This window comes from Antennarius striatus, chromosome 15 (assembly GCF_040054535.1).
Source record: "Antennarius striatus isolate MH-2024 chromosome 15, ASM4005453v1, whole genome shotgun sequence".
Taxonomy (NCBI): domain Eukaryota; kingdom Metazoa; phylum Chordata; class Actinopteri; order Lophiiformes; family Antennariidae; genus Antennarius; species Antennarius striatus.
This window is the reverse complement of record NC_090790.1, coordinates 13,677,007-13,686,585: the sequence shown is the minus strand read 5'-3', so window position 1 is coordinate 13,686,585 and position 9,579 is coordinate 13,677,007.

Genomic DNA, 9,579 nt, shown 5'->3' with positions numbered 1-9,579 from the left:
CTTTTAGAGTGCAAACCTAAATGCTTTTGCTTTTTTTTTTTTTTTTTCCTGTGGATGATCTAGAGTGTAAAATGATATACACACCAGCACCAACAGTGTTAACTCATTAAGGAATAATGCAGATGAGGTTTATGGTAAATATGAGGATTTTTTTTGATGAGGGATATGAAAGGAAAATAAAAGCAGTTATGTGAATTCTATAACAGCAAGACCTTATAAAGCAGCAGCTCTTATAATGCAGTTACAGAATACCCATTAAAGCACTCAACAGACTAATCCTGCACTACCTTCAAATTCATTCCAGGTGGAATTTGCAGTGATTCCATGAAAAATGTCACACAAGCAAAAAAAAAAAAGAGAAAGCACTTTCTAACATGTGCAAACTGTCAGAGGTGTTGTTTGTTACTTTTAAACAGAATATCGCCAAGATTACAGAAAATGTATACGTTCATGCAAATCGGGTTTAATCTTCCCTAAAGCTCATGACAGCTGTCATTTATATGCGCTTAGCATGGAAGGGCAACCAGTTCAGACAGACAGTGCAGTAATATACAGTATGTGACTGGTGGGACGTATCGTGATTTGTGATTGGATAATCAAAACAAAATCACAGAAGCGGCAGAGAGGTGTACGTGAAATTATTGTTTTCAGGGCAGAGGAGTCAGATCGAGTCTAAAACGATGATGAAAATCCATAAAATGTTATATTTAATGCCAGTTATTTAAGAAATAGTGACACTTTTTATTCCATTCCCATTAATTCAGTTCAGTTTGGTTGTATATTTAATTTATGTTTAATTTACCCAACCGTAATATTATTAGGGATGGGCACCTTTTAGTCAGGATGAAGCCTAATGCTACTTTCCATACCATTACCGAGAAGCACACACACAGCACTTTACTTAAACTTTTGGTGTCTATTCCATAGGAGAGCCAGGCTAGAATGACATAAACCCAACCACACTCCAGTCATAACAGCACTGAAGTAATATAAAGTAATATGTACAGTATGACAAGGTTAGAGTCAGATACATGGAGGTAGAATTATGTGCACACAAGTGGAAATGCTTTATGCTTTCTAAAATGTTTCCATCCATGCCTACATTTGATATTTTTTGATTATTTGAGATGAAAAAACACCCCAAAACAACAAAAGTCCATATTTGTTTTGCCTCCAGTGTATTTTACTTACAGGTTGGTTTACATATAATGCCATGGATGTTTTACTGCCAGCGTCTGCTAAGCTATGTGATGAAATGTGAGATTCATTTTACAAACTCGGGCACCAATCCATTTCACTTTGCTGTCGCTGGTAAAGCTCAGTTCTGCTGCAGCTCACTTCCTGTGTGATTTGGGTGTGTGTTCTGCCATCAGACTTCTGACCTGGTATGAAGTACGTTTGGAGGCAGGATGGAGGAGGATGTTGGTATCTTACTTACATGATATGGCAGCTGGCTGGGCACGTTTTCTTAGAGTTGCAGCACATCAAAACTTTCCAAGACTGGGCTTTTCCAAAACTAACAATGCTTAAGCCAATGTTATCTCCAAAATTTTGAAACAGCAACCTTTGAACTGAGTGATGAGCTGTCTCTGCAGCTTCAGCAATTCTCTAGAACAGACGGGGTGCTACAAAAATGTCTGTGAGCGGATCGATTATTGGAGAAATTAGATGTAACGGGAAAGAAAGAAAACGGAACATGGCGTCAGTGTCTACGCATTTAATGTGCGTGAGGAGTGTGTTCCTCATCATCTTCACATCCTGGATTTTTGCCTCTGTTGTGAGCTGTGTGGTAAACAATAACCCATTATGAGTCCCCAGCAGCAAACCAAGGCTTGCCCTCGATTCAACTCTCCTGCTTGTGGGGAAGAATTATACGTGCAGGGGAGCCAAGTACGGCGCAGTCAGCACACCATAGCTTGCCACCACTACTGCCCCTCCGTCTAGACATTAGAGCACGTCCATATGGAGATGGTTAAAAAGCTCATTAGCCGGCCTACTTGAAATACAGTTGCAGTGACGCTTGTCCATAAAAACACAAAGTAGTGTGGTTTCTGTAGTGGTATTAACCAGGTTGAAGCATCAAGCCCCCAGGACTGACAACAATTTGGCAAAGGCCCTCAGTTCACCAGAGGATGGATGAAACTGCATGCTTTCCAAGAAAGGAATAAGGAAAGAAATACTTTCTTGGAAGAGCTCTGAACCTTCTTGCTTGAGGTAGTCTGATCCATCTGGGTGAGGAAGAGTGGAAAAATGTCTGGTAGGGCGAACGGGCCATTGGAAGGAAAATTGCTCAGTCTTATTAAATACATTTAGAGTTACCAAAGGATTTCTTTCGAACAAAGAAAGATTTTGGGAAAAGAGGGCAAAGATCAAATTCATGCAACAACAGCCATTAACAGTTTGTCACTATTTACAACGTCGAAATCCACTGAGCTAAAACTGAAACCATTCGTCGTGTACTCACAAGATGTTCCTCACATAAAATAAAATGCAGATTGTCTTGGACTTCACATCATAAAATATATTGATAAATATGATTATTCATGGTGTAGCTGAACCCTTCTGAAAATAAAAGAGCACATGATGGCCTCTCAGCACCAAACGTGTGTCCACACAGCCTTGATTTATGATAATTAGGGAACGTAATACTCTGGCAGATTTGTGCTTAAATGTACAAAAGAGGGTTTTTTTGTTTTTAAATTCAAGAAAAACTGCAGTCCTTTAAGAATCAGCTACATCTTTTTTTACTTAAGTCAAGCATGACCAAACCTTTATCTCAATACTAATGGTCAGGGTTAGGGTTAACATTCAAGCTGCTATCATCAATAATTTTAAGTTAACAGTTGATCAATGGTTAATTGGTTCACCCAGTGGAACATTTACCGTTTTAAGTGGGAGATATTTCCATCAGGGGTCGTTGGAGGTAAAAACAGAACAGAACATTCCTCGTGTGCCATCAGACCACAAATGATCCCTAATGCCGCCACGCGTCTGCCAAGCTTTTAAATAAGACACATAAACTTCAGATACTATGTCAGCGTTGTGTTTACAGCTTGTTGCACAGCCCACAAATAGGAATTCAGGATTAAATGGATATATTTTACAAAGTTGAATAATACCAAGACAAAAAGAAAAGCACTTTTCTTTTTTTTTTAATTAAAGCTTTCAAAACAATGCAGCATCCCAGCATCCCAAAATGTAATCCTAGAATTTAACGTTAAATACATAAAAGAAGCACAAATGAAGATGAAAGAATTGCTATTCAGGCCATGTCATCAAATATGCTAATGTTGCAGCATTGACCAGATCATCGGCTAGTAAATGTTTGAATGTTTGTGTGTTTGTTCACATGGTAAAAACTAACTAACGAATCTGAGAATTATTTATTTATGTGTAATGTTATTTTTTACAACTTTTTTGTATTTCAATATCAATATACTAACAGTCAAAAGAGACCCCTTGGATCTCTTTCAGGTTTAAACGCAAGAACTAAATCTGAACGTTTGGCCTGTAGATGCAAGAATAATCCACACATTTACCAGCTATCAAATGTTTGACACAAGTATTATATTAGAATCTTTTGTGAGCACACATCAAAACTTCACACTAAGGTTTCCCCTCTATTAGCATGACCTAAAATTGTATTGGACATATTTTCACTTATCTACGCAATTGCAGGAAAAACTGTTAAAAAGTGTTCTTATAAAGAAGGAATTCATCTCATTCCTGTTTGACTGCGTTGGGGCGGATGTGCCACATGGTTGACGGAGGTGTGTGTTACCTGTAAATGCAGATGAAAATAGCCAGCGTGCTAAATGTTGGTGAATTTGTGTGAATCATAACGAAAGGAGTGAATTCTCAGCGAGCGTGACGCCAAGGATCCAGAATAAAGCGGCGGCGTCCTTAGGCGACTATAGCCCAAAGAAAAAATGGTAGGAATGTCTAGAATGTGGCTGGTAAACAACATTAACAAAATGCAGTGGACTTTGTGAAGAACATATATACCTTATTCTGTTCAGGTGTGTCGTAAATAATTGAGGTGGTCTGTGGGGTAGGTAAACAACGCTGCGGTTTTTGTAGACATGCCGGGTTGCATAAGATGTAATGCATATTTTACACAAGCTGGGGAAAGGAAACATAATGCGTTTAGCGAGAAGGCAAAGTCAGTAAGCAGGGAAACACATGCTGCAGCATAAGTAAATAATACATAATGCAGCGAGATATGCAAACAATGGCCACGTGCTGATTTGCAGTCTACAATGCAATGCAGCACCTTAATGTGTCTGGGCCAAACAATGCAAAAGCCGATTATGCAAATTGGGGTTATCGAGGGCACTACAATGTAACAATGGCACCAAGTTTATTGAGCAGGGCTGCATGTGTGTGTGTGTTTGCTACCCATCCCCTTGGGTTTCTTTTCCTCTCCACAGATGCTCTTCCCCCAAACCCCCTATTGTACGGTCTCTGTTCTAAGGACTCATTATAGACGCTGTTGTCAATCAGGAGGTCAGAGGTCATGGCTGAGGATCAGCTTGATCAATACCCCCTAGCCTGATCAATCAACTTGTCCTTCCACTTCCACCAATAAGATACCAGCTTCCATCAAAACAAAGGAGAGTGAATAATAAAAAGAAAAGAGTGCCAGAAAGCATTAAGGGGATAGCTAAACAAGCCCCCTCCCTCGCCAAGCAGAACCCAAAAGATTCTTATTTTCTCACTTCAAACAACTTTGTCAGTGGCTGAGAGGTGTGTGTTACCATGATGCCCTGTGATGCCCACGGGTTGTTCTGTGTTCGCTCCAGAGCTGAGAAAACCTATGAAATTTAGATCTGTGATGCAACACACACACACACACACACACACACACCACACACACACACACACACACACACACACACACACACACACACACACACGCACAAACACACACACATGCACACACACTTACTGGTCATCTTTGTCTTCGTAATGGTTGCAATAATTTAAAAAACATTAATATATGCATGAAAGCTCATCTCATAAATGAAGGCAAATTGGAATAATTAAACTTTATGATTACAAAAGGACACTCCCATTTAATTATAAATGACCACATTTTATATATCCAGATTAAAACAGACATAGGCAGCCACTCCTCATTCCCTTTTAGTAGTTGTAGACAAATTTTTAAATAACCCATTAGCTTTGATTATCAAAAAAGCTTAATAAATGGGTCATTTTTCAGTATCCTCTCAAATTAAAATTGCCCAGTGTGTATTTTCAATTGAGTATCTGCTACTGTGCCAAGAAGTTATTTTCCCCAAGGGATCATTCGAGCCGCCACGTAGTTACAAATCAAGGAAATGAAATGATGGACTATAGAATATAAAGGCACTCAATGCTAAATCATTAAAAACGTGCTTTCTTTACCTCGGCTCCGGAGCAGCGCCTCACATGACACAAGCTGGACAAGAGCCAAGAAAGCAAATCAAGCTGGCCTTTTCTTTGCTAAAAGATAACTGTTTTAAAACTATGGGCAATATCCTAACAACACGGTCATGACAAGGAGCAATGAAATGGATTTAAAAGGTTTGCTGAACAATTTCAATGCTCTAAAATCAGGCAAGGCAGTGTGCTTAAAGGATAATACATTCATTGCCAGAAGGAGAAAATCCCTCATAGAACAACATCCAACATCACCACTGATTCAGATTCCAAAGAAAAATATTAAATTGGAAATAATTCAAACATTTCCGACTAAAAATACCAGAATAAAATAAAATACAAAGATGGAAGCAATCAACTTAAATCGGAAATTTCATGCTGAATTATGCTAAATTTATGTAGGCTTGATTAAAACAACACAAAGGAATAGTCACAAATCATCCAGTCATGACTAATACAACCAAAAAGCAACATTAAAATAATTGGAAATATAATGAATAGCTTTCTTGGAAAAGTTCAAATAATGTAAACATTTTCAGACCTTTATTACAACAATAGATAGTTTAATTGCCCAAGATAATATAGACCACCTCTAAGCCGAATATACCAATTTTGGAGTATTTAAATTTGGAGATTGTTGGTTCTGTACAGGTTATAGTAAACAGAAGTGATTTGACGTATTAGAAAGATGTGAAGGGGTTGAGTTTGTTTTGTGGTTTTATTACTATTTGAACAAGCCTAGCTTTTTACACTTTCAGTCTTTATCCTAAGTTGAACAATCTAAATAGCTAAGACAGGAAAATAAGAATAATAAGATATAAATAATAATAAATAAGAATAATAAATAAGAAAAAGTAGTTTCACATATAACGTCTGTTAGGAGCTATTCCATAGATCTGAATGAACCAATAAGTTTTATAAATGTTCTGATTCATAATACACTGATATTACCGTGGGTCATACTGCAACACCAGAAAGCTATGACTCTATTGTATATAGTTCAAGAATAGTTGTTACCCTGGTAATAACTGATGGGTATCCTAAATAAACATTTAACAGGGGAGAGATAAAACCAACAGCACTGCAACTCACTGTGCTACAAGTACATGGAATATTTTCCACGTTAGTCCAGGGCTAGCAAAAGATTTACAGGGATATAGGTTTGAAAGGTGGAGCGGAAGGTGAACTGATTGAGCAGCTGAAATCTGTACAGATTCAACAGAGGACGGGAAAAACAGGGGAATGAAAAATGGCAACAGAACAGGAACAGATTGTATAATAAGCCAAGGCAGAGGAGTTGATTGCTTTAAACTTCTGACATCTTAAAATAATTTCCTAGCCAAGTAACAATTTCATGGTTATGTGCAATGTTACTTGTCAAAGTCTCATACAGCAGATTCTTCTCAGTGTAAAAAAAAATATGTCGAGGAAAAACACTTAACAAAAGACAGAGTCATGTTGGGAACATAACCTTGGTTATGACCTGGCAATGATCGTGGCTGTAGAGACCAGCATCAGAAATCCTGATTATGGCAGGGAAGTGACTGAGGATTGTTGTTGTTTTTTTTGCACAAAACGAACAGACCTCCAAAATATGTGAGCTTCATAGAATGGGTCTGAAATCCAGGAGGGATATCTGTCCTCCTCTTTGCTTCCACTAAGGTTTTATTTTCTCCCCTGATCATGCCAATATTAATAAAAGGTTCTAGTGAAATCAGGCTGACATTACTGACAGGCTATTTTTAACCACAGAGCAAATTTAACCTTGGCCTTCTCTCTCTCTGTCTCTCTCTCTCTCTGTCAGTGACCACATTTGCGTTTCTCAAGTCAAGACACAAACATATTTTCACAAGTCGGCATCATCTCATATAACTCTGCCTGAGATATGAAATATTCAAATGCTCCTCTCTCTTCAGTAATAGGTGGCGAAATTCCTCGTTGAGAGCCTCGCAGACTGTGTGCCCTTTGTTTCAGGGAGGATCTTGCCGTTACACACGAGGAGTGCAAACACACACTCAGGGCACTTGTCGTGTGTGAGCGTCAAGTGAGCTAATATGTGACGTAAACATTAATGGTCATTACCATCGTAAGTGGCTGTTAGCAGCTCTGAAAGGTAAAAAGGAAGCAGGAAACTCAAACCTTTGGCCTACTGTTGGAAAAATCTTTTGATCTCTCTCTCTGTGCCTGTGCGTTTGTGTGTGTGTGTGTGTGTGTGTGTGTGTGTGTGTGTGTGTGTGTGTGTGTGTGTGTGTGTGTGTGTGTGTGTGTGTGTGTGTGTGTGTGAGTGCTCAGGTGTGCAGAGGGAGCAGAAAAGGCAGGGGAACAGACAGGCACACCAGGTGCCTGTGAGGTCAGGGGCTAGGTGGAGTGTTAGCAGGAACGACACCTGACAGCATTTGGGTGGATGCGCCCTGGCAGTTCTGTACATTCATGTCACTCCTGATAAAAGTCAGCACCTGCTGAGCAGGAAACTCCAGCACCGGTGCCACAGAGTCCCTCCATACAGGACGAGGACTGGAGGACAAGAACACTTCCTTTCTGTCTGTCCTTTCCTGTCCCTCCCAATACTCACTGAGCAGACGAGTCAGTCGGGCAGGGCTGAAGGTGCTAACCTTGTCAAAGCCAGCCGGTGGAAGCAAAGCAGCATGGCATCACTAAATTTGTGATTGAAAAGGAGGCCTCTCTTGTTGCTGTTACGTCAATTTGTTTCTCTTACTTTACAAGTACACGAATACTAAAAGATTTTTAAAGAGTGACAGCCACTAAAAGTTAAAACAGGAAACACAAAAATACCTACAATAAAGCCTTAATTGTTGGTATTGAGCAGCACTGATAAAATACACAAATAGTTCAGTAGATTTTGTTCTTCTTGATCTAATCACGATTTACTTGAAGATGGACGATTGGTCAGGGTTTTTTTTTTTCCAATTTAAAGTTACACCCATATGTTATAATGCAAAGGTTTCAGGTGTGTGATTATTATTAGTCCTAAATCATGGTAACTGCTTTATTTTTTATTTTTGACATACTAGATTTTTTTTACAATGTTGAGGATAAATTCCACTTTGTAGCTGATAGAAAAACAAATACTGCCACCTAGTGGTCATATACAAGTACAAAGGGAACCCCCTATATATTCAGCTGCTGCTGCATTTATCGCACACCCAATGAATGCGGCGTGATTTCATGATTACAGAGCTTCAACTGCGACATTCTGGAAAAACTCAAAGATGCATACGTCCCATCTCATCTCATTTCCTTTTCCTTCTCCCAGAACAATACAGAGGAAAATGGCAGGTGGGTCAGTTTTCTCCTCTTTATGCTTCTCCAAATCTATCTATCTATCTATCTATCTATCTATCTATCTATCTATCTATCTATCTATCTATATATATATATATATATATATATATATATATATATATATATATATATATATATATATATATATAAACAATGCAAAAACAAAAGAGAGGCCTGGCTCACAAACACAAAAGCAAACTGAGCATGTCACTGTAGTAACAGCTTGTGGGAAAACATCACCTTCAGTGGCGGGCTGTGGAGGAAGGGAATAGGTCATATAATGTGTTTGTGTGTGTGTGTGTGTGTGTGTGTGTGTGTGTGTGTGTGCGTGCGTGCGTGCGTGCGTGTGTGTGTGTGTGTGTGTGTATGTGTGTATGTGTGTGAGGGGGTTGGTGGGCCAAGCAAACTTGGACACATGTGCTGCAAATTAGGCTTTGGTAGGCAGCCCTTGTGCTGGGAGTCATGGAGGAGACAGGAGTTGGGGTGTTTCTGCATGGCTGCAGACTGTTGCACCTCGGGGGCCGACTGACTCGGGTGTGAAAAGAGGGAGAAAGACAGCAGGCTGTGATGAACACTTGCTCGATTTTTCCCTTTTTCTGTCTCACTTGCTCGCTCTTTGCCCTATCCATAGCCTCTGGGGAACCCTTGCACGCACCTCTAAGCAGCCACTGTATATTCACTGCCCATGTGAGTCTTCAATCGCTCTGCCCTTACATAGGGCCTCTTTCCCCCTCTACATGTGTTTGAGGCCCTCGATCTCTCCCCCTCAGCCACCGCGGAAAGCTCTGCCTTATTTCTCTCTGGGTGGGAGTCCTCATCCATTATGAAAATAAGCAACCAGTCTCGTTTTTA